This window comes from Pinus tabuliformis, chromosome 2_1 (assembly GCF_031772625.1).
Source record: "Pinus tabuliformis cultivar Carrire ecotype Pingquan chromosome 2_1, CPIR1, whole genome shotgun sequence".
NCBI lineage: Eukaryota > Viridiplantae > Streptophyta > Pinopsida > Pinales > Pinaceae > Pinus > Pinus tabuliformis.
Window position 1 is genome coordinate 108,035,152 of NC_142299.1, and position 27,763 is coordinate 108,062,914.

The following is a 27,763-nucleotide window of genomic DNA, read 5'->3' on the forward strand; positions in this document are numbered from 1 at the left end:
CTAGCCAATTGAATATATCAAAGAAACAAAAGTATGTATATATAAGACACATAATTTTCAAGGTTACACTCTAGCTCCTTTGTGGTCTCTGGTCACTTCTCCTGCTACAGATTTTTTCCAGGATTGTTTATGGCTACCATATCAAAATTAATTTTGATCCATTCTATTGATGGGAGTGCAAAATTTCTAAGGTGACAGTAGAATCTTAACCTTCATTTCTCATTTTGACATAATGAAACAAAGAAATTTAATCAGGTGTGGTTGACCAAGCATTGAATGTAGAAATTGAAGTTGTCCTTGAAGAAATTGTGGGCCGATCATACTTACTTTTGTTCAACATCATCAAATTTATCCTCCACCAGCAGATAAGGAGGGGTATACACCTTCACAACTAATGATAAGATTGTAACTTCCTTAACATCATTCCAAGCCACCTCCATAGATATGGTCATAAAGGAAGCGTAAAACAATTTTCTACAAAGATAGCCAAATGGTAGAGATACAAGGGCATTCAGAAGATCAAGGGTGAGTAATATATTTTTTTAATTGAAAATTACCCAAACATTGTAATTTGAGATAGAAGAAAAGCTGCCAGAATCTTGGTAAGCATATGAGGCCACATACACCCATTTCTCCCATAAGATGGAAACATCACACGTTTAGTGCTTGCACTTGCACATAGGAAAAAGGAAGTTATCAGCTTACACAACAATTCTAAATTGTAGTTTATTTTTTTTACAACAGTGCATATGGGCTTCTCTCACTCCCTTCTTTAGCTTCTCTTCTTTATCATGTGTCTCCTTCATATGGACATTGATGCATCAATTTCCATTTGTTATAAACAAACAAGGCATATAGAGAAAGACAGTTCAATGAGTGACAAAGGACCTGTTATTTTGTTTGCAAATATAACAACAACACATGAACATATAAATCTTGTTAAGGAGGTAGCTATATCACTATTAAAAAAATAACAGACATGTAACCACTTGCAATGCCAAAAGAAATATTTGGGTGACAACTTTGTATCTAATGATCTTGGAAATATGTTTTCGACCTGACAAGCCATCCAATTGAATATATTAAAGAGATAAAAAGTGTGTATATATAAGACACATAATTTTCAAGGTTCCACGCCAGCTCCCTCATGGTCTCTGATCACTTCTCCTGCTCTAGATTTTTTCTAGGACTGTCTTTGGCTGCCATATAAAAAATAATTTTGATCCTTGTTATTGATGGGAGTTTAAATTTTCTGAGGTGATAGTAGAATCTTAACCTTCATTTCTCCTTTTGGCATAATGAAATGGAGAAATTGAATCAGGTGCGGTTTTCAGATCATTCAATGTGGCAATTGAAGTTGTCCTTCAAGAAACTATGGGCCAAACATCCTTACTTTTGTTCAACATCATCAAATTTATCCTCCACCAGTAGTGAAGGAGGGGTATACACCTTGACAACTGCTGGCAAGCTTGGATGATCCAAGACATTTTTCTTAAAGATGCATAAAGAATTACATATTACAAAGCATGTTAACCAGGAAAATTAAAATCACATGAAATGAAGAGAAACTAACATAACAAGCATCAGATCATGCCATAAGAATTTGATTACGAAGTTCACCCAGTGTGGGCTACGTATCCAGGCCCTACTCAACAATGGGGAGGCCTTCTCTTATTAAGTGGCATCAAAGAGAATAAGTACAAGCAAAATATACATAAAAACCCTTATACCTCCAAGCTAGAATATGGTCGAAAAATGGAGAGACTGGCTATTAAAACTAATAGAAATACTGAGTTCTTGGTGAAACATTGTGCAAAATTGTCTATCCACATATCCAATTCTGACAATCTAACTTTCTGCATCTCTCAAAATCTTTCTAATACCCCAGGATTCCCTGGGGCAAGGTTATGGCCTCTTGCCTGCCTCAGGGTTCCATCGTTGTCATATAACTCCGCTCCACTTCGTTGAACCTCTCTGTGAAACTGTAGAAAGGAGCCTTAAGTATCAATTTTCATGTTGAGCCACCAAGTCCAAGCCTTGTTGCTCAACGGTGGTGGAAGCTAGTTTGTTTGGTGAAGGTCAGGGGTTCGAATCCCCACCTCACAAAAATTGCCATATTATTTTTGGATTCCCGCAGAGTTGGTTCCACCGACCATAGTATATAATATGAGCCATTGGTGTATGGTATGTGTGGCACGGTTCCCCTGACACTTTCATTGTCAGTTCCTCCAAGGGTTGGTGGGTCTGCTAGGGGTGGACCTCCCCCCATTCAAACTTGTAAATATATATGATATGATATGGTTCCATGCAAGGGTTGCGAGGGTGCCAACCCGCCACCCCTCCTTTTTTAATATTATTTTGTTAATACAAACCACATGTTATGTTTGATTTTTGCCGATTTAGGGGTTATTAAGAAAACTAACCAACCCACAAATTATCCTGCTCTCGGGAGCTAAGTTTGCATTCCCCGATTTCGGTAAAATTGTAGAACACTTAAACCTGGCGCACTACCAACTTTAACCACAACTGTGACTTGCTCTAACTTCCTCATACGAGCTTAGATTTGAGTGGCAATCGCACTGTTGGAATCAGAGCGATGAACACTTCAATTTGGTCCCGGACTCGATGTCAACTAACCACTTTGAGATTTGAGACTTTTCTATTGCCACTTGTACTTTGAGATCCACTTGGATCATTGGAACTTCCTTAACATCATTACAACCAACCTCCATAGATGTGATCAGAAAGGAAGCATAAAATCATTTTCTATAAAGATAACCAAATGCTAGAGATACAAAGGGTAGTGGGAGGAGCAAGGGTGAGTAATATAATTTTTTAATTGAAAAGTACCCAAACATGGTAATTTGAGAAAGAAGAAAATTTTCCAGAATCTTGGTAAGCATATGAGGCCACATACACCCATTGCTCGCATAAGATAGAAACATCACACATTCAGTACCTGCACCTGCACAAAGGGAAAAGGAGGTTGTCATTTTACACAACACCTCTAAATTTCTATTTATTTGTTTTACAACAGTGCATATGTGCTTCTCTCAATCCCTTCTTTAGGTTCTCTTCTTTATCACATGTCTCCTTCATCTGGACCTTCATATGGATATTGATGCATCAATTTCCATTTGTTATAAACAAACAAGGCTTATAGAGAAAGAGAGTCCAATGAGTGACAAAGCACCTATTATTTTGTCTACAAATATAATAACAACACATGAACATCTAAAGCTTGTGAAGGAGGCAACTAGATCACTATTAAAAAAATAATAGACATGTAACCACTTCGTTCTTTCTTCCAGTCAGACATGTAACCACTTGCAATGCCATAAGCAATATTTGGGTGACAACTTTGTATCTAATGATCTTGGAAATATGTTTTAGCCCTGACAGACCAGCCAATTGAATATATCAAATAAACAAAATTTTGTATATATAAGACACATAATTTGTAAGGTTCCACTCTAGCTCCTTTGTGGTCTCTGATCACTTCTCCTGCTCCAAATTTTTTCCAGGATTGTCTTTGGCTATCATATCAAAATTAATTTTGATCCATGCTATTGAAGGGAGTCCAAACTTGTTGAGGTGATAGTAGAATCTTAACCTTCATTTCTCATTTTGACATAATGAAATGGAGAAATTGAATCAGGTGTGGTTGGCCAAGAGTTGAATGTAGCAATTGAAGTTGTCCTTGAAGAAATTGTGGGCTGAACATCCTTACTTTTGTTCAACATCATCAAATTTATCCTCCAACAATAGGCAAGGAGGGGTATACACCTTCACAACTGATGACAATCTTGGAACTTCCTTAACATGATTGCAAGCTACCTCCATAGATGTGATCAGAAAGGAAGCGTAAAAGCATTTTCTACAAAGATAGCCAAATGCTAGAGATACAAAGGGCAGTGGGAGGAGAAAGGGAGAGTAATAGAATTTTTTAATTGAAAATTACCCAAACATGGTAATTTGAGATAGAAGAAAAGCTTACGGAATATCTGTGTGCATATGATGCCAAATACACCCATTTATCCCATAATATCGAAACACCACACGTTCAGTGCCTGCACCTGCACACAAGAAAAAGGAGCTTGTCATCTTACATAATACCTCTAAATTGTCGTTAATTTATTTTTAAAAAGTACATATGTCCTTCTCTCAGTCCCTTCTTTAGATTCTCTTCTTTATCACATGTCTCCTTCATATGGACCTTCATATGGATATTGATGCATCAATTTCCATTTGTTATAAAAAACCAAGGTTTATAGAGAAAGACAATCGAATGAGTGACAAAGCAACCGTTATTTTGTCTGCAGATATAACAACAACACATGAACATATAAATCTTTTCAAGGAGGAAACTAGATCACTATTAAAAATATGACAGACATGTATGCACTTCATTCTTTATTTCAGTGAGACATGTAACCACTTGCAATGCCATAAGCAATATTTGGATGACAACTTTGTATCTAATGATCTTAGAAATATGTTTTAGTCCTCATAAGCCAACCAATTGAATACACCAAAGAAACAAAAGTATGTATACATAAGACACATAATTTGCAAGGTTCCACTCCAGCTCCTTTGTGGTCTCTAATCACTTCTCCTGCTCCAGATTGTTTCTAGGATTATCTTTGGCTGCCATATCAAAATTCATTTTGATCCATGTTATTGATGGGAGTACAAAATTTCTGAGGTGGTAGTAGACTATAAAAAATCATTTTTCGTTTTGACATAACTAAATGGAGAAATTGAATCAGGTGCAGTTGGTCAAGAATTGAATGTAGTAATTGAAGTTGTCCTGGAAGAAATTGTGGTTCGAACATTCTTACTTCTTTTCAACATCATCAAATTTATCCTACACCAGTAGACAAGGAGGGGTATAGTACGTCTTCACAACTTATGACAGTCTTGGAACTTCCTTAACATCATTGGAAGCCACCTCCATAGATTTGATCAGAAAGGAAGCGTAAAAACGTTTTCTACAAAGACAGCCAAATGCTAGAGATACAAAGAGCAATGGGAGGAGAAAGGTCAAGTATTAAAATTTTTTAATTGAAAAGTACCTAAAAATCATAATTTGAGATAGAAGAAAAGCTTCCATAATCCTGGTGTAGTTATGGAGCCACATACACCCATTTCTCCCATAAATATATGTAAATTAAAATAAAATTATTTAAATTTGTTATCATTTATTATTTTTGAAAATATGTGTGTTAATTTTTTATTTATGTCACACACTTAAATTATATAAATTTATAAATAATTATAATAGAGGTATAATATCTATTTTTAGCTTGACCTATTCGGAACTTTGAAACTCATCATTTTACATAATTTAGTTGTGCTATGAACCTAATATAAATATAACATTTCAATAATATATAAAAGTAAAAAGAAACACACACACATATTAAAAAACATTTTTTATTTTTAAATTTTATTTACACAAACACACACACATTAACTTGTAAATTGAAGCACTTATATTTCATATGCGAAAAGATGTTATAGAACTTTACTTATAGATGCCACCTTTAGCTCAAACTTTATTTTCTCACATTACTTTGGTAGGACTTCATGTTTAATAACATCTTTCACCTCTCTAAATACCACATCTCGGTTGTACACAACCTTCCTTGTTTCTTGATTCCAAAGTTTCTAACATTTTAAGAACATCAAGTACACATCCCCACTTTCATCTGCGGTGCCTATTGCCTCTGCATAAGGAGCATGATTAGATCCTTTTCCTTTCTCATGAGATTTAGATCTACAATCCTTTTTGAAATTCCCTTCCTTTGCACATTTCCAACACACCTTTACATGTTTTCTTGGAGATTTATATCTCCCTCTAGATTTAGATCTCCCACTCAAGGACTTCTTTTTGTTTTTGTTCTAGGACCATCCTCGTTTAAACAAGGCATCTCCACTCTGGCCCTCCATATTTTTCTGTCTCATCTCCTCCGACAATAAGGATGAGACTATTTAATAAAAAATCAAGGTATTTGTATTATTGCAACAATGAGACTATCCCATGAATCTAGTAGAGAACACAACAAACTGATGAACACATCTTCATCTAAAATTTTAGTATCAATAGATAAAAATTGGCGTACCACAATATTAAATCTGTTCAGATGTTCGATCAATGAATCTCCATCTTTCATCCTTAGGTTATACATATTTTCCTATAGGAACAATTTACTCACTAGAGACTTAGATTGGTACAAAGTCCCTAACTTGTCCCACAAATCCTTCTCCGTAGCTTCCCCTGATACATTCAACAATAATGAATGTGAGATACACAATCGTATTGTGCTCTTTTATTTATGATCCAAATTCATCGAGTCTTCATCTAACATTTCGTTGGTTTAGTACCCATATCTACCACGATCAACTGATCTTTATCCACCAGCAGATCCTCCATCTTGAGTTTCCACAAGTCAAAACTATGACCATTAAATTTATTGATCTCTATCTTTCCACTGCTCTCCATCTTCTTTCACTGCAAGAATCGATCCTGCAGATCTCCCACTAAACAGAGTCTACAACAAGCATGACCAAAACTCCTCAACAACAAAGGTGCCCCCTTGATGCCAACAACTCTAATACCAAATGTAATTTTTAACCTTGTACATAAATTATCTACATAGGAATTCTAAAAAAATAAAATAAACAATGGAGAGAACATAAAACATAAAAGAAATATACACAGATATTTTTCCCCTGGACCCCAAAACCGAGACTACAAGATTGATGTTTCATTATGTTCCTTTCATTGTTACAATACATATATATACATGTCCAGGCATTCATAAACCCCAATCCACTAATCCTAGATTAGAACATAACTATAGTTCCCTTGGCTAGATATACAAAATACCATGGGCAGAAAACCATCATGCCCAAAACCATGTGCAAAAATCATGCACAAAACCATAGGTAGGTCCGTCCACCTAATATAGGATCAAAAAAAAATTCTCGAGCCACTACGTCGGCTTATGTTATACCCAATAAATCTCCTAACCTCTTTGATCAAATGAGCTCCTTCTCTCTTGATTGTATTTCCTCCATCCTAGGTGCCAATATGTGCCAAGTGACAAGTATTATGCATTCTAAGTGCCAAATATTCCTTTGTTTCTTCTCATCTACTTTCCAATAATTGATCTCAAATAAATTTAATATTAAACCATGCAAAAGCACACAAGTCATCTCAATACATGTCATACATGATAAGACTTGCCAAGCACTAGCACGTTCCAAGTGCTAATGTGTTTCAGGGAGGGTTATTAATGCTATGAAGTGGCAGGGCATGTCTAAGAGTGTTAAGGTGTGCCAGAGAGTGCCAATCCATGCTAAGGACTATTAGGGAGTAATAGGACAATACAAGGGAGCACTAGGTCAAAATGCATTGAAGTGAATGAATATGAGCATGTGCCAGGGAGTGTCAATGAGTGCTAGCTGTCATGCCAAGGAGGGAGTGACAGGGTATGCTAAGGACTTGTAAGGCATGCTATGGAATATTAGGGCATGTCAAGAAGTGTCTGAGTGTGATAGGGAGTTCTAGGGTGTGATAACATGTTCCAAATAGTGCCAAGGCATGTCAAGACATGTCAGGTGCTAAGGCATGCTAGGATGTGCAGGGTGACAGGGTATGCCAAACTATATCGAGGAGTGCCAAGGCAAAGAAAGGAAGAACCAATCTCAATTGCAAGGAAATGAACAAATAAGATGGTTAATAAGTTGAGAGTTTATCTTTTTTAAAAAGGGCATGCTAGGGACACTAATAATAGGTTCCAATACATGCGAAGTGCCAATGTGTGCCAAGTGCTAATTTATATCAATGCATTCCATGGTGTTCCAAGGAATTCTAGGGACTACAAGGCATGCCAACATATGCTACGAGAGTGCTATGTTGTGCTGGGGCATGCCAACATGTTCTTGTGAATCCTAATCATGGAAAAGTGTTCTAGGTACAAAGATGTTCCAAGACATGTGAGATGCCAATGAATGTCAGTGTGTGCCAAAGCTTGTTAAGGTGTGCCAAGACTATCGAGGGTTGTTAGGTCTCTTTGATTAATAGAATTGACAAAGATTGATTATGCATTAAAGAATATAGTTCCTACACACGCTAGTGGAACTTTATCTAAAGGTAATTTTCTATATAATAAACCTAATATAGATGAGTCATGTGTTGACTCATAGGAAAACCATATTCTCATTAATTTACGGAAATGGTAAACACTAATTACTTCTTAACAAATTGACTGACTCTAACCATTGTGGCCTTGGACACATAATGAAAAATAATCCACAACAATGGTCTTAAATTGTTATCTTTTAACAAAAAAAATATAGTAACAAGCATATAACATCATCAAAAACTCATTGGAATGATCATTGACGATGAATTCTTTTTTACCATCACCAAAAGTAACCAAAATGAGTATTTGTGAGGGTCAATAGATGATCATCACTAGAATTGTCACCAAAGAGAGAATTAGTGATGGTCCTTTAATGACCCTCACCAAAAGTGTCATTGAAAATGGTTTTGGTGACAAACCTTAAAGGACCATCACTAGATACACTTATAACAATGTTTTTTTAAAGACCATCACCATATGTGGCATTGGTGTTAGAACTTAAAGGTACATCACAAGCATTACCCTCACCAATGAACTTTTTTGTTGTAGTGGTTGGAAGTATAGGTGAAAGTTAGTTATGGCACAGAAGGTTAGGACATATAATTTTTGACAACTTGGTGGAAGTCACAAGAACATGAGTTGTCATGACATGCCTATAATTTTAAAGTCTCATAATGTCATTTGCAAAGCATGTTGTTGTGGAAAGAAATCTAGAGTCATCTTCAAGAGAAAATAATATTCAGCATCTAGGCCATTGGAAATCATTCACACAAATTTTGTGGATCAGACAGGATGCATGCTTTGAAGGGGAAAAGGTGCTTCACGTTGTTTGTAAATGAATTCAACATAATGGATTGATGTAGTTTTATTAAATAAAAATCTAAATCTTTTGATAAATTTAATTCTTTCAAGGCCATGGCTGAAAATTAATTGGATTTAAAGCTTGAATGCCTAAGGAGTGAGAGAGGAGGAGAATTGACCTCTGATGAATTCAATGAATTTTGTGAACACCATGGAATCAAGAGGTACTTCACAATTACAAGAAAACCTTAGTAGAATGGTGTGGCTGAAATAAAGAACATGATAGTTCACGATATGGCAATATCTCTTCTTTTTTAAGCCCACCTACCAAATCACTTTTGGGGAGAAGCAATAAATACAACAATAGACATCTTGAACAAGGCTCAAATCAAGGAAAAAGGGCTAAAAATCCTCATGAGGTATGGAAAGGAAGAATAGCCATAGTTAATCATTTTAATGTTTTTTGGAGAAAATGTTACATCAAAGCAAATGAATAAAAACTATGGATATTTAAATTCAAAGTCAATGAAGGAATGTTTCGAGGAATAATATTGATTAAATACGAAGTTTGTGAAATTCCATTACTAGGTTAATTTATTACATGAGGTTCATAAATCTCAACCCAAACATGGTTTAATAAGAGGGTCATAATAATAAAAAAAACAAAAAGGTAAAACTATAAAACCCTAAAAGCTAAAGCTTACTATATAAAATAAAAATAAAAATAAAAATTCAGGTTTCGCTAAAAAAATGTTGTTTTTTAATGTCATATGACAATAAGGGATAGACCAATATGAATTAAGTTAGCTTTGGGAAGATGTTGGGATTCTTGTCATATTAATTTATATAGAACATGCATTTTTTTTTTAAATACTATTTTTCATTTCTATTTGTTTATATTCACAATTTTTATATGTTAATTTTTTATTTATACCATACATAAATGATATAAATTTATATATTTGTAAACAGTTATAATAGAAGTGTAATATTTCAATAAACTATAAAAATTAAATATTGAAAAGAAATATATGTAAGTTAAAAAACAATGTTTAAATTTTGTTGTCATTTATTTGTTTAGAATATAAATATATGTGTTAATTTTTTATTTATATCATACATAATTAAAATATATAAATAGTTATAATGGAAGTGTGATATTTCAATAAAAATATAAAAGTTTACTATATGAAAGACATTTATATATTAAAAAAATATTTTAATCTTTGAATTTTGTTATCATTGATAAATCACTGATTTAAAAGCAATTTATAACCTACAATCTCAAGATTAAAGACAATACTCCTTACCTTAGCGTCTTGATTTAAGCTAGCCTTTCCCTTATTGAAATCAATGATAGGATTATGTATCTCATGTATAAGAAACTATACAACATGGAAGCCAAGAGAATCCTCGAAATTGTTTCTAACTCTAGCCAAAACCCCCATCTCTGGCTCATGCTAGCTTCGGATAAGGATGCTCAATCATGCCTAGACCATTGGGGGGTAAAAGAGGAGATCATCTTGGAGAATAAGTATAATATTAAAAATATTATTACTTCTAAATATAATGATAAGTTGCGGAATGGGAAGGTGTTAGAAGGAAAAATAAAGCTAGAATTATCTTTCTAACTTGACGAGTGCTAAGAAGAAGAAAAGATAAGAACTAATTCTCTAAGCTTCAAAATGAAATTGAATACTCTCAATTCCCAAAACACCTTGGGTTGAGTGCTTACTGAGATCCATTTTAATTTTCAAAATCTTTGCCACACTACCTACCATTAATCCAACAAAATTGTGACTATTTGGAAATGCTTCTCTCCATTCTTTTCCATCAAAGGATCTCAACTAATCTCTTACTTAGGATAAATGGGTATGTGGCTCCATAAGGTGGATTGGCACTCTCTGGCACACCTTAACACTCTTAGACATGCCCTGCCACTTCATAGCATTAATAACACTCCTTGAAACACATTAGCACTTGGCACATGCTAGTGCTTGGCAAGTCTTATCATGTATGACATGTTGAGATGACTTGGTGTGATTTTGCATGGTTTAATACTAAATTTATTTCAAATCAATTATTGGAAAGTAGATGAGAGGAAACAAAGGAATATTTGACACTTAGAATGCACTATTACTTGGCACTTGGCATATATTGGCACCTAGGATGGAGGAAACAACATCAAGAGAGAAGGAGCTCATTTGATCAAGGAGGCCAGGAGACATGTAGTTCTAAAGTAGATGGAGTTAGAGGGTCAAGTAAGGGATGCTAAAGAGAGGCCATGATCATCCACCAAGAGAAAGATCATCATGTGAGGGTTCACAATAATGTCGCATAACTTAATGGGTTTGAGTTAGGAGGTAGGATGGCATATTTTTGGTTCTCTTCTAGCAGATCGAGCTCAAGAGAGGTTGCTCATGAGAACTTGGGCATTTGATTTCAATGGTGTCTCTATGTGAAGTCCACATCAAATTCTGAAATAGCATAGAAGGTTGAGACCCTATCTTCTAGTGGTTAGTAGGACGCAATTTTTGTGATAAATACCAACACAAATAGGGAAGGGACTGCATTGGATTTTTAGGCCAGAACTAAAGAAGTTGCATGTGTAATATTGACTGAGGTAACCCTAGTTTGAGGGTCGTAAAGATCCAAATTTCATTTCAAGATTCAATCAAAGAAATTCCCAAAATCTATGGATCCATATTAGCTAGGTCGAGTCTCTTATGGAGGCAAGAGTTCTTGTTTTTTCTTGTATAATACCCTAGTTAGGGTAGTTTACTAGCATGGTTATTCCATAAGGTATGCGCTTTAGACTGTGACAAATATATGTAGAAGAGGAGGGGTTGTGACCCCTTAGAGAGAGGTTTATCTTTGCAATATAGACTACAAATATGGAGATGGTTTGCAGAAGTATGTGTGGAGATAGAAGATCCAAAGCAGGGTTGAAACTGATTAGAAGATTGAGTAGAAGAAATGTACCATATGAAGAATGGATTGACATTAAGAGGAGTTGATTTTGGTGGACTATCCATAGATTTTTTGATAGAGATATGAAGGAGCCTATAAACAGTTAGTAAATGGACTATTAATGGATAATTTATGACCTTATTTTAGTCATCTATAGATTGTTAGAAGGATGATAAAAGGAGTAGTTCATATATGTTCATAGATTAGGCAACAAAGAAATTGGCACACATGAACAATGATTTTGAGAGGACTCAAATCATTGTTAGGTGGAAGATTTGAAGAGCCCTAGATGAGGGCATTATTGTGGGCCCTATATTAGTAAAAGAATTGATTATGGTTGGGCAGATTGTTGTTAGTCCAAGTACAGTTCGAGGGTTGTTAGGTGACTGTCAAAGAAGATCCCCAAGTCTTGTACTTGTGAAGGACAACAAGAGTGGTAAAAGGGAAGGTCGTGTATTGGGCCTAAGGATGTGAAAACTTTGAAGGACTAAAGTTGCAGTCAAGTGGGCTAGCCAATTAGCCCTAGTTCACTATATTGCACACGATTGATTCAGTGAGAAGAAGGGTATCCTCCATATACCTATAATTTTCATATTGGAGCAATAGTATGGAAAAAGTGTGAAAACGAAAGAGATGTTAACAAATGGAGCTGTGAATAGTTGATTGAAGACCCAAAGTGTTGCAGTCCTTGAAGGATAGAGGGAGTAGCTAGAGGGTAGAGTTTGTTGAGCTGAGTTCAGTAACCTAAAAGAGTTGAGATCATTCATAGACGCAGATTGAGGAGTTGCAAAATGGGAGACAAGAGGACATGTTATATGTTTTCAGGACACATGGAATATAAGGGATGTGTGTAGCCACCATCAACAAGTAGGTCAACTGTTGTCTTGTTAAGGATATAAGGACTAACACCAAACCCTAGTTGTATTCCTTGTATCATTATTCTACCTTATCCATTACTACTGTTGCCCCTCCTTTCTATGATTTTAAGATGACAATGTTATTGTTGCTTCTTAGGTAATTTATTGCAATTTTCTACTCCCTATTTAAATTTATTTTAGGGGTTTTTCCTTTCTTAAGATAACAACACAGTCCTGCCTAATTAGCTCCTTATCTTCATCCTTAAGAAATTTTCTCCCATCCTCAAGGCAGCCGATGATGTCTCCATTGGGAATGTTGTTAGGGGATATGGAAAAGTTAAGACCCTTATATAACACATCGATCTCTTCATGACTATGTTCATAAGATGAGATGTTTACTACCTTATTGCAACCAACGTTATATGAGCAGTTATAACCTATATTACTATTGATTTTGTCTATATTATCAATTGCGTTATCGGTGGGACAAGAGTCGGAACTGAATATTAAAGAATCCTTATTATCATAAACTGACCTCAGGCTAGTCATGGAGCTCATTGCTGATAACGAAGATGATGTTTCAACAAGATGCTCAAACATGGATATCCCTAGATTTTCCTGCTCCAACCTAACGTTAATTACTGCGTTCTCCTCGTGTACTGTGCTTGTTGGTGTTGTTAATGAAGACGTTGTTTTAGCAACAAGTTCATCGATGGATATCCCCAGATTATGTTGTTCAAATATGGTATTAATTACTGTGTTCTCTGCTGTAACGTTAATTACTATGTCCTCCACGTTTACTACGCTTGTTGCTGCTGTTAATGAAGACATTGTTTTAGCAACGTGCTCATCGATGGATATCCCCAAATTATGTTGTTCAAATTTGGTATTAATTACTACGTTTTTTTCCCCTGATACACCGCATTCTTCCCCATCTCGGTTGGTTGTAACGTTTCTAACTAGCTGCTCATGTGCTCGATAATCGAGATGCTCTTTGTTGCGTTGTTTTGGATCTCTTGCTGCGTTATCAACCGAGAGTGGATAGTTGTAATAGGTGCGTTGATGAGAATACATATTTCATTTTAGTTTCACAATCTTATTATCTTGCATTTTCTTTGCCAAATGTCCTTCATTCTCATCTTTAGGAGTCTCAACAGCATCAATGGTGCTCCATATGTCCGTACGAATTTTCTGAGAAAGTTCAAGGTGCTTTCTGTATGCCATCGATGACAAACTATCTAGGGAAAAATGAATTCTATGGATTTCATGGCGAACCAGAGATCTTCTTAATCGATGAAACGCCTTACTATTAAATTGGTTATATAATGTATGTTTTATGCAAGCGAAGGGAGGAATGAGATTAGAATCCCAACAGTGTTTTAGGAAGTGAAGGTGTGTAACTCTTCTCTTAATCTTTACCCTAATTTTCTTCAGGTTACAAACTTCAATGCATACGTCCCTTTCGTACAGGTGCAAATGATTGTTTGAAGATTTCTGTGGATGTTATCTTGAGTTTTTGTGTTCATAATCCATTCCACACTAGCCATATTTTAAAATCCTTGTTTCTAGTCTACACAGGGACTCATCATGAGGATAATCTCTATTGAAAAAAGCCATAAGGGAAAGATATTAATAAAGAAAGGTGAGAAAATGAAAAGGCCTTAAACATTTTTAAAACATTCTAGAAATTAAAGTGTTTAAAACATTCTAGAAATTAAATTAATAATTCTAAATTATTACTATTGTAGAATATATTATATAAATAAGATGACTACTTTTAATTGTTATTATTAATTATTACTTGAATTAGAATTAATTAATTCTAAATTTATTAATGTAAATAATAATAATTATTGTTAACGTGGACAGTATTATTTATTTGTTAATATTTTAAGGGTTATATCCTTTCCTTAATAGAATTATTTATTATTTATTATCATATAAAGTTATAATTGTGATCAAGAATCTTCTTATTATTAATTATTATTATGAGTGTTAATCATTAGATTAAAACTAATAATAAAGTTAATTAATAATAATAAGATCTTATTCATAACTTAATAACCTAATATAATTATTATAATTAATTAATAATTATTGTTGTTATTAATTTTATAATTATTAGAAGAGGTAAGTGGAAATATTAGGGGAAGATCACATAAAGATGATAGAGAAGAGGGAATTGAAGAGAGGAATAAGAGGGAAGAGGTAAGATGGAGAGGGAATGCGAGAAAGGTTAAAAGTGGAGGAGGAAGAAAGGAGTAAGTCAAGGTTACTAGACTTGGGCATTTGAGTGATTAATTAAGGGGATCCAACTTCTACTAACGTCCATGCCTCCATCTCTATTTAGATTTCGAGGATGTTTTATAATTTCAAGGGCTTCACGGATCTTATGCTTATATTGATGCTTTTCCTTGGTGTTACACAATAATTTGTCATCGTCCCTGTTAACCCTTTTCCCGCACATTGGAGGACTTATTCCGGGACCTGTGAGAAGTGACATAACCTGAAAACACTTGCATTGTATCCCCTTGAGTATGTACTTCATATGCCCTGAAGACACCTTTTGCAAAATACCCATAAAAATAGCCCTTTTTCCATTAGCGCGGGTTCACTGTGTATCACTCGCGCCAATAGGGGAAATCCTCCAAAGAGGGCGCGCCAGCTAATGCTCTGTCTTAGAGTCGCACTCGCGCCAACCCAGTTGCGTAAATTTTTTAACAAACCAACTTACGAAGGTTCTTCCTAACCTATTCATGAACTGATTCCATCTTGAGTTAGTTCAGTTGGGCTTCAAATCTCCATAGAAGGGAAGTAGTTATCCACCTCTCATGGAAGCTTCTTAGTGATAAAGCCAATCCCATCAATCTTGTGGATGACCCTAACTCCTCCTCCTCTATCTATAAAATCATGTCCTTTTGCCTTTGACAAGTTAGTCTCCAAGTTCCAAATTCTAAGTCCCAAAGTCTGAGAATTGCTAAGCTTATGCTACAAGAAGTCTTCTTCATCCCCATGAGGCTAAATCTAAAGTGAAGAGATTCTTGTCCAAGTAACCAAGGAGAGAGAGGCTTGTTCCCCATTCCCAACAAGTTTTTCAAGGCATGTGTTGCTGATCACCCAGCCAAAGCAGAATTTGACGTTAGAACTATGGTTGTATTCTTCTTTGTTGTTTATCAATAATAGATGACTATCATTATGGTTCCACTCTTATTGTCTTTGTAATGATGATTGAGTTATATTATTTCTGACTGATATATAGTTGCATCTATTGGATTTTATGCTTGTGTTTGTGTCGTTCTTTGCATGTGCAGGTGTCTGTTCACGAGGATCGTGGGGATTGTGACCAGCCGAAGCAAAGCAACGGGAGCGAAGACTCTTCTACAAGTACTAGCATTGGAATCCAAGTAAGCCCTCATCATCGGTCTTTGATTTGCAATTAGGAACCAGCGTGTTAGCATTGTTTGATTGTTGCTAGACCCCATTTGGGCTAGTAGGGATCGCCTCTGTCCACACAGGGGATTTACCTCCACAACACTTGGCGATGATTTTTGTATCTTGAAGGAAAACATGGTGGCATGTCTTTTCTGAGTGTTCTACAAGACTCGAGGACCCGGATCTACCATTTTTTATGCCTGCATCATGGTCCTCGAGTCTAATCTTGAAGGATCTCCCTGTTTCACCAATATAACATTCTCCACATGAACACATGACCTTGTAAACTCCCTTGTGTTGGAGGTGATCAAGACTGTCTTTTACAGATCTCATTCTCTGTCTAATGGTAGTTAGGGGTTTGAAAGAGGTATCAATTTTTCTTTTTGAGAACTTTGGGTAGCTTATCGGTGACTCCTTGAATGTGTGGAAGGTAGGTCTTGCTAAGAGGTTGAGATTTTGATGAAGATGGTTTGGATTTATCTCCAGCTTTAGCTTTTATGATAGTTTTAATGATGTCCTTATCTTTGTATCCAATGCTAGTAAATACCTTCTTCAAATACTTTATCTCATCATCCACATCTTTTGAGCCTCAAATCCTTAATGCTCTAGTGAAGAGGGTTTTGAGCACACCCATATTTTGAGCCAGATGAAGGTGTAAATCAACATGAAGGTGGTTGTATATATGTGCTTTATTCCTAAACACCTTGTGCCCTAATGATCCATCCTCTTTCCTAAGGATGAGAATGCTAAGGAAGGGGATACACTTGATTTATTCAACCTCCATAGTGAACTGGATGTCTTTAGGTAATTTGTTGAGGTGGTTGAGAAATTTCTTTAGCTCATCATCTCCATGTGGCCATATTACACTGGCATCATCAAGAAACCTAATCCATTATTTTGGCTTCAGAGGGAAGGTTTCAAGGGCTCTCTTTTCAAAATTTTCTATAAAAAGAATGGCTACTACAGGGGATATCGGTGAGCACCCATCTCACTAGAGGCACCAACCCCCTTTGTTTAGCAAGCACCAACTTGACTAGAGGCACCAACCTCTTAAGTATGCAGGAATGAACCTACCACTTCCATTATTCTACGATTTCATATAATTTTCAAACTAAAAACAGAGGCATAAAATTTTACAAGTAAAATACCATCTAATGCTTGTCTACATATTCAACTTCTGCACTCTGCTTTTTGAACACTTGTGGCATACCTCCTCCATCTACTCACATCAAAACTTCCTCTATGCTTTGCTTTCACTATCCAGGGCCCTCCACTAACTTCACCTCAACACTAGCCTTTCAAAACTCTGCTCCGATACTCGCTCATACTGTTTTTCTCTCACTCATATATGCTCAAACTACGCACACAGCTGAATGGAGGCTCTAAGTTTTGTTCCAGTGCAACACTTAGCTTGATGTAGCCACTATCATGATCAACTCTTCCCAAGCATGTACCCCTGGCATGGCACCCTATTCTTCTGTTGTTTCACGCTTTCTCCAGTTCTATCATTGTTCTTTGTCACAATGTTGACTCTCCATGTTGTGTATTTAATTTCAGTCCCCTTACACATTTCACATAGACTCCCCATGCATATTTATGCCTCGCATAGATTTAGTTGTACATCCTCATGGATTCTTTGTTCTTCATTTATATTTACAATGCATGCACGGGAGGTCTTCAACTATTAACCTTACTGTTCGGCATTCAATACCACAATTGTCAAATCATACGTATTTAATGACTCCTTATACCATCATATCAAATATTTTCATCGCAGTGTTGTGTAGTGGTATTAACACTACAAAATAGTTTATTTCCAGCCTCGGATCATGTCTATCCCTTTTTTATTCAACCCTAATCAAACGTCCATCATAAGACAGAGGGCAGTGGCCGAGGGCTCACCATAAAGGTGCTAATACATCTAGACCCTTGACGGGGTATATATTTCCTTTTTTAACCCCATTTCCTTTGGTTTCATGTTTTTTTTAAACATAGGTGATTATACCAACAAATCCCTTTTATCAAGAATTTCTACCTATTTCACCTTATGCTAGCAACCGTAAATCACTGATTATTGATTACCGATAGGCTCCCCTGCTAAGCACTAGCCTTTAGTTCCCTTAAGACTCTACAACCATGTGTTGGCCCTCTAATCGGTGATTCCCGATTGTGACCTATGTCCCAACCATCGCGAACCTCCAATCATCAATTTCCGACGTGACATCATCACCACCACATGGCATATTCTAAGTGTTGACTCGTGTCATCTGATAATGGCCCATTAGGCTGCCTCAAATCACCAAAACTGCTTGCCACATGTCCCTCCATACTTCCATGTCACTCTGACATCAACAACCACTAGGAATTATCGAAACCAATTAGATCTTGCCATGTGTCCACATCAAACTCATCTGTGACTGCCATATGTCCTTATCAAACCCAACCTAACGCCTCTTCATGTCTTTCCTAACAAAGAGAGAAAGAGGCTCGCCATACTTGGTTTTGCACTGAATTCCTTTGTCAATATATTTTTGGCTTTCCCGGCGATTTGACAAAGAATGAAGAGTCCTCGACATTTTAAATCTATCATTGTCCATAGATCGATAGTTTGTTAAGGTTGACACTTTTTTAAAAATGTCAAATGTCGATCACCGAAATGGCTTGGTCCTCTGACATTGTGATGTTGCTAATCATTGATCAAAGATTTTCTTTCACTATTCGCTGCACCTTGGATCGTCTGAATGCTGCTATGTGATCTGCTGGGACCTCCGATTGGACAGGTGTCAGAAGGACACTGAACCATTTTCCTTTGTCTTCTAGCTTCAAGGAGAGAAATAACTTCAATTGGCTCTAAATTTTGTTCCAGACGTTCATTCTGGGGCTTCCGCATATCGTTGGAAATATTATTCTGAGCACTATGGTGGTTTGACTAATATTTGAGCCCATCTGTCACCTCAAGGAGAACTCCAAATTCTCTGCACAACTGGAATCACAACCACGAAGGCATGAAGCCTAATCATTAGGTAGTAGAACATCAATACCAACACTTACACAACCATCCACCTACATACCATCAATTGTCAAACAAAAAGGATTTTGAAAGCATCGGAAGGAATTCCACAAGAATTTCATAGAAAGGTAAGAGGCTCTTGCATACCTCACACTTTATCCTTCATTTTTGAATTAAGGAAAGGTATTAGTCACTTGTTTTGTTTGTTACTAGATCTCTTTAGAATCTAGGAAGATCGCTCTTGTCTGCAAGAGTGATTTTTCCATCATAACAATGGTGTTTTTGGGTACCCAAGTGGCCCTTTTCTGGGTGACACATGTCACCACCTAGAGGTCAACACGTGGTGGAAGTGATGTCATGTGATCCCACTCATTAGACCCCAACAGTTTATCAAAGGAGCACTAAATGAAAGTGTCAACAGACAGAGGAGTTGGGACACGTCAGTGTTGCAAGCCTGGCATACGACAACTAATGAAAGAGGAGTTGGGAGGACCCCACAAGACAGCTAAGCCCGCAATGCCCCAACCTAGCGGAATGGTTAAAGTTAAGTTTTGAGGCAGAGTCAAGCTCAACGAATAGGGACACAGAGGTAAAGCGATAGCCAATGAACTAGGAGTGAGGTGGTCCCCATGGAAACGAAAACCCCAGATCCTAGAATCTCTTAACTTATAAATATTTGAATTATTGGAAAGTTTCAAGGAGTGGGAGCTGCAGGCTACATGCTTGGACATGGTCCCATGTAGTTGTTAGAGGACCACGGTAGTGACACAACTAAGTGGTAGCCTTTGGGCCTTCGGTTGGTATTTTCACATAGAAACAAGAATGAAGGGTTCACGGGTGGCTAAGCACCAACCTTTGGATTGTTTTACATAAAAAAAAAATGAAGGGAGTTGAAAATATAAAGATCTTGGGAGCTTTGGCCTTTGGGAAATGTGGTCACCTCATGTAGAAGAAGAACCAATGACTCGAATTTGTTAACACCAGAAAAAGGCCCGCAAAGGGCATGGAAGGGCTAAAACGGCAAAGGAATTTGGATAGCGGTCACAAAGACTAGTCCTATGGTGAAAATTAGGTGAAAGAAGCCTGTAGAAGGAGATTAAGGCATAAATGGAGGAACTACTAGTTTTTGGAAGTTAATTCCAAAGTTAACTAGAGCTAAGTTTAACACGCGAAATGATAACTTCTGATAAATTCTAGAATGCATGGATTTAGCAAAATTACTCAATTTGAGGTACAGAAAGAGGTTGTTAAAGCCAGATGAATTGGTGAACAATTCTGTAAGACCAGTCTGAGAAAAAAAAGGAAAAAAAATGGAATCATGCATAAATTAAGAGCGAAATATAGCAAAAGGAAAATTTATATAAACAAGGGTAGTCAAGCAATATTTGATATGATATTGTTCTTGAGACAAAGCTTTTGTTGCAACGAGGTGTTAGAATGGTGTTTTCAGTGATCAGGGATTGTTGAAGGTGGTGGCAGTTGACAGATTCACTTGTTTTGAAAGGAAGAGAGGGCATTCATGTTTATGGGTGTGAAAATGGATGAGATATTGAAACAATGATTGTCTTGAGGGAGTTGGTGCTCCTAGTTACTGCTGGAAAATTGTTAGGGTTTGTAGCTCCATTTACTTGCAATTGAAGAATGAGGAAGTTGTAGCTTTGTGCTGGTTGTAGCCAGAGAATTGTATTTTCAAGTTGTAGCTTACTCCATTAATAAAATTAAAGAGAAGTTCTAAGATTTAATTTTTTCTTTGTGTGTTCCATCGAGTTCGATTTTATTGCACTTATAAATTATTGAAGTAATTTATATTGTGCTCAAAATGACAATAAATAAATAAATAAAATAAAAATTAAATTAGTAAAATTTGTTACAATATGGATTCCCCCTCAGTGTCGGCTTGGTTTCACTCTGGGAGTGGAACCTTCACAGTTATGTTAAACCTCAAAGAGAGTCAACCCCCCACCAATTCTGAATTTAGACCTAGCGTGGGCCCATGAAAAAGACAAGGTTGGCATGTCAGCACGAGCCCGATTGGGTGTAGTCGGTTGTTGGTTTATTTGATTAGGAAGACATCTGAACTACGACTCGTCTAGAATGACGAATGACAAATTTTCATTAAGAGCAGTCAAGGAGGTTCGAGAGAATGAAGCCTAGGGATTAATACGCTTTTGTTGCATCAGTGATTTTCTCACGCTATAAATAGAAGATACATTTAGATAAAATTTACGCATCATATATGTCTTGGCAGTGACACTTCATAATATATTTATGGAAAAAGGCCGAGTGATTTTCCAAACACTGTAAATGGCATATACATTTAGTTGAGGGCTCGAAAAATTCTCAATATTATAGGATTCAAACTAATATTTTTATAAGTTTAATGGGAAATTGAGAGAAAATTTATGTGATCTTTGTTGGGAATTTTCTGGTAAATTCCAAAACAAATAAACTGAACAGAGAGACAATGCTCTGTTTTGCCACAGGATCTTAGGACAGGGAAGCTACAATTGATTTCTGAGAACAGAGTATTACACACACCCACAAAAGCTTTGTATTCATTAAAATAAAACTGCTGTTACAAAAATATTCTTCCTCTGCCTGAGGGATTACACCAAGAACATTTCAAAAAAAAATTACTCTGTCTCCTCCTGAGATTTTACACTGCTATGTGTAAAAATCTCTTACATTTGCTGCTGTAAAATAAAAATTAAAAAAAAAAAAACTTCTTGTTTCATTTACTCGGCTGCATATTTCATTTCAACACAAAATATAAAAATTACATACTCTGCCTCCTATGCTTCTGCATATATTTTCAGAACATATTCAACGAACAACCAAAAATTTACATGTGTGCTGCTACACATTCCATTTCAATCTCTCAACAAAAAGAACATTACATCTGCACTGCTGTGCATTAAAAATTTGATACCTCTGTGTAAGAGATTTTCTTCATTCGCCCTTTTTCCATACGCTGTTGCGTGGATTCACCTTTTTTTTAACAAAATTACATTCGCCCTCTGCTCTGGTTTTGTTTCGCACTGCTGTGCCTTTTTTTCTTGCATTACAATAGTCAACTCAAAAAAAAACAAAAGAACGTAGCATAAGGTTTTTACTTGTGCGTAAAAACAAAACTACACCCGTGAATAAAATTTAAAAAAATATAATTAAAATACTTTACCTACAATCTACGACCACAATAAATTTTCATTAATTACTTTACTGAGATAAACGGCGGTCAACCAAAAACTTCACGCAATGTGTTTGCTGCAGGCCTGTACACAGCTTTGACTTTAATCAACGGTGGATACCCTTCATCTCAATCCAACGGATATCACTTGCCCAAACTAAACGAACAATACGTCCCGATAAAAAGCTGTTTTGCAAAACGTACAGGGGACACACGTCAAATGGTGATTGTATCGGGGGCGTTTGAGAGAATACCACCAACTTGTGAAAAGCGGTGCGATAAACTCATGGCGGTTTTGCTGAATTAAATGTTGTTTGACTAGGCGGCAGTTGGAATTATATTTTCAACACTCCCCTTTAATTTCAACTGCTGGGTTATCAGTCATACCCAGACATTTCCTCAAAAACTCAAAACTTTTCTGGTCCAATGGATTTGTTAGAATGTCTGGAACCTGTTACTGAGTCCTGCAATGTTTTAAAACAATTTCTCCATTTCTTACCGGTTCTCGTATGTAATGAAAACTTGTGTCAATGTGTTTCGTTCTCTTATGAAACACCGAGTTCTTGGATAATGCAATAACTAAGCTATTGTCACAAAAGATCGCAGTTCCTTTTGCCTGCTCTTGGCATAAACTCCTTAACATTCTTCTCATTCAAACTACTTGACATGATGTTGCTATAGCTGCCACATATTCTGCCTCTACTGTAGACAGTGCTACAATAGGCTTCTTTTTAGAAGCCCATGAAATGGCTCTTGAACCCATGTGAAAAACATAACCGGATGTGCTTTTCCGATCATCTACACTTCTAGCCTAGTCACTATCAATGTATCCAATTAAATCTGAACATTCTAAAGTAGTATATAAAATGACAAATCGTTTAGTACCTTTAACATACCTCAAAATTCTTTTTGCTGTCTGCCAATGTGCCTCTTTTGGCCTCTCCATGAATCTGGAAATTAAACTAATATCAAACATTATATCCGGCCTAGTTGCAATCAAATACATGAGGCTGCCAACTATGCTTTTATACAAACTAGGATCAAAATCCTTGCTGCTGTTCTCTTTGCTGAGTTTTAATCCCATCACTGTGGGAGTGATTGCTGCCTTGCTGTCCTGCATATTGAATCTCTCCAATACTTCATTAACATATTTTTCTTGTGAAATAAAAATTCCATTTTCATTTTGATCTACTTCTATTCCTAAGAAGTATCTCAGCAAACCCATGTCAGTCATTTCAAATTCCTCTTTCATGACTGCTTTGAAATTTTCAATGAGATATTCATCATTACTTGTGAAAATAACATCATCAACGTACAACACAATAATTAAAATTTTACCATCCTTTTCTTTGATGTAGAGGGTGGGTTCTCCCTCACACTTTTCAAATTCATTTTCCAGTAGATAGGAATCTATCCTACTGTACCATGCTCTTGGTACTTGCTTCAGCCCATAAAGAGCTTTCTTCAATCTACACACTTTGCACATGCTCTTGGCCTTTCTTTTCATAGCCTAAAGGTTGTTCAATGTAAACCTCCTCCTTTAACAATCCATTTAGGAATGCTAACTTCACGTCCATTTGGTAAACTTTCCACTTGTTTTGTGCTGCTATGGACAACACTGCTCTCACGGTTTCCATTCTTGCAACCGGTGCAAAATTTTCCTCATAGTCTCTCCCATACTGCTGCTTATATCCTTTGACAACTAGCCTTGCCTTGTGTCTTTCTATTTTGCCTTCAACATTACTCTTGGTCTTGTAGACCCATTTGACTCCAATGACTTCTTTTCCTTTTGGTAGTTCAACCAAATCCCATGTCTTGTTTCTTTCTATGGCATTGATCTCCTCATCCATAGCTTCTATCCATTTCCTATCCTTAATTGCATCTTTGAAATGAATAGGGTCATCAACATGACAATATAAAGAAAAAAAAAGAGTTCATACCTTCATCATAAATGTCACTTAAATTTCTGAATTTCTTACCTCTTTCATTTGGTGTACAAGTGCTTGAAGAAGCACTTGAATTTCCTCCTTGTGGTGTGCTTGGAGAAGCACTTTCATTTCTCCTCAAGGGTGTCCCTTGCTGCCCTTGTGTTGGTACTGCTATTTGGGGATGTATTCCAACCATCGCCTCATCATCTTCATCATGAGACAAACAGTTTTTAACATTCATTGTTTTCTCTATGCTTCCATCCCAAGCTTCCTCCTCAATGAATTGAACATATCTGCTCACAAAAAACTTCTTGGTAGATGGAATATACAACCTGTAAGCTTTGGATTCCTCACTGTATCCAATGAAAATACATTTCTCCCCTTTGCTGTCCAACTTCTTCTTTAGCTGATCTGGAATGTGTGCATAAGCCACACAACCAAAAACTTTCCTGTGGGTGACTCCTTGCTTTCTCCCACTCCATGCTTCTTCCGGCACTATGTTCATGACTACTTTTGTTGGGCATCTATTCAAAATATATATTGCACAGTGTACAACTTCAGCGTAATAATCATTTGGCAAATGCTTTGCCTTTAACATACTCCTCGCCATGTCCATGATTGTCCTATTCTTCCTTTCAGCAACTCCATTTTGATGTGGGGTGTACCTAGCTGTAAACTACTTATAGATTCCATTTTCTCTACAAAAGCATAGAAATTCCTTGGAGATATACTCACCTCCTCTACCAGTCCTCAGAACTTTGATATGCAGCCCGCTTTGATTTTCCACAAGTGCTTTGAAATTTAGAAATTTTTCAAACACTTCACTTTTGTTCTTGAAAAAATAAACCCAAGTTTCTCTTGTGAAATCATCAATGAATGTTAGAAAATATTGGCTGTCTGCTAGAGATGGAGTTTGCATCGGTCCACATAAGTCTGAGTGGACAATCTCTAAGGGTTCCTTTGCCCTGATGCTTTTCCCTGATGGAAAACATTCTCTGTGTTGTTTCCCCAAGATACAACCTTCACAAAGGTTGTCCGGTTTCTCTATCAATGGTAATCCTCTTACCATTCCTTTTCTACTCAACAAGTTAAGACCTCCAAAGTTGAGATGTCCAAATCTCAAGTGCCACAACCAATTTTCATCCTTTGGTACACTTTGGAAAGCCTCTTGGGTAACTGCTACAATTACTTCTTTGTTTTTCAAATCTGCCCTTATTCTGAGAGGGAACATCCTGTTCCTTGTCATCTTCACTTCAGAAATACATCGTTTGCTGGGTGCTCTATCCATGATGGTACATACATCATTCACAAAGAAAACATTGTACCCCTTTTGAACAAGCTATGCAATACTTAAGAGGTTACACTTCATTCCAGGAACATAATAGACATCTGCTACGGTTTTCTTTTCACCTTTCTTTGTAAATATTTTTACTTCTCCTTTTGCCATAACAAAAATTTTACTATCAGTCCCAAGTGTGACTTGTGATTTCACATTTTGATCTAAAGCAGAAAACAGGGCTATGTTTCATGTCATATGGTTGTTGCAACCAGAGTCTAGAAACCATATATCATCACTGTTTGTTTCAGCCATATTACAAGCTAACAACAAATTATCTTGGCTGATATTTTCTCTAGTGATATTTGCACTTGATCTATTATTCATATCATGTTGCTTCTTCCTACATTCATTGGCATAATGCCCATATTTTTTACAATAATAACATTGGACATTGGATTTTTCATACCTTTTTCCTTAAGCATGATGTTGTCCACTTTGTTGGCTACTGCCTTGGCCTTGGTTCTTATTTGGATTGCTGCCTCTTCCTTGAGTGTTTGCTGGAATGTTTCTTCCACCTCTGTTCTGGCTTCTGCCTCTTCCTCTCTTGTTTCCTCTGCCTTGACCTCTTCCTCTTCCAAAGGACATCTGGGTCTTTAAGGCTTTCTCTAGAGAAGAGTTTTCATTTCTACTCAACCTCTGCTCATGTGTTATTAGTGATGCATGTAGTTCATCAATTGAAAAGTTTGTGAGATCCTTTGTCTCTTCTATGGTGGTGACAATCACATCAAACTTTGAGGATAGGACCCTCAATAGTTTCTCCACAATCCTCCTTTATTCAAGAATTTCTCCATGAGATCTTATTTGTGTGACTAGACCAATCACATGTGTGAAGATTGAGTCAATATTGTCTGACTCCTTCATGCACAGATTCTCAAAATCTCTCCTCAACAACTGTAGTTTTGTTGTCTTCACTTTCTCCATGCCTTGATAGGCTGTCTTGAGAGTTTGCCATGCTTCTTTGGATGTCTTGGCTGCTGCTATCCTTGGAAACACACTCTCATGCACTGCTTGATAAAAAAATACGAGGGCTCTTGAATCCTTCTTCTTATTGCTCTTCAGCAGATCTTTCTTTGTCTGAGTTAATCTATTAAACTCATCTTCATCTCCTGGTTCTTCAAACCCATATTCAACAAGTTCCCATAAATCTTGAGAAGCAAACAGGGCTCTCATGGATATTGCCCAATAGTCATAGTTTTTCCCATTAAACTGTGGGAGCTGAGTATTAAAAGTACCCATGCTAGTGCTGGTGCTGGAGCCAGCCATTTCTTGCACTCTCTAAGCTATGCTTCAAATACCTGACTATGTATTTAAAAAATCACTGACTTTTCTCAACAGCAACACACAAAAAAAACTTGAGAAATACCTTGACTGAGTCTTCACTCTGCTGGAGAAGCTGCCGCAGCAAAAGATCCTTCCTTCAGCTTCTTTGACACCTTCAAAGAGCTTGAACAAGCTCTGATACCACTGTTGGGAATTTTTTGGTAAATTCCAAAACAAATAAACTGAACAGAGAACAATGCTCTACTTTGCCACATGATCTTAGGATAGGGAAGCTACAATTGATTTCTGAGAACTGAGTATTACACACACCCACAAAAGATTTGTATTCATTAAAATAAAACTGCTGTTACAAAAATATTCTTCCTCTGCCTAAGGGATTACACCAAGAACATTTCAAAAAAAATTACTCTGTCTCCTCTTGAGATCTTACACTGCTGTGTGTAAAAATCTCTTACATTTACTGCTGTAAAAAAAAAAAATAAATAAATAAATAAATAAAATTAAATAAAATTAAAAATTAAAAATTCTTGTTCCATTTACTCGGCTGCATATTTCCTTTCAAAACAAAATATAAAAATTACATACTCTGCCTCCTACGCTTCTGCGTATATTTTCAGAACATATTCAACAAAAAACCAAAAATTTACATGTGTGCTATGACACATTCCATTTCAATCTCTCAACAAAAAGAACATTACATCTGCACTGCTGTGCATTAAAAATTTGATACCTATGTGTAAGAGATTTTCTTCATTCGCCTTTTTTCCATACGTTGCTACGTGGATTCACCTTTTTTTTTTAAAAA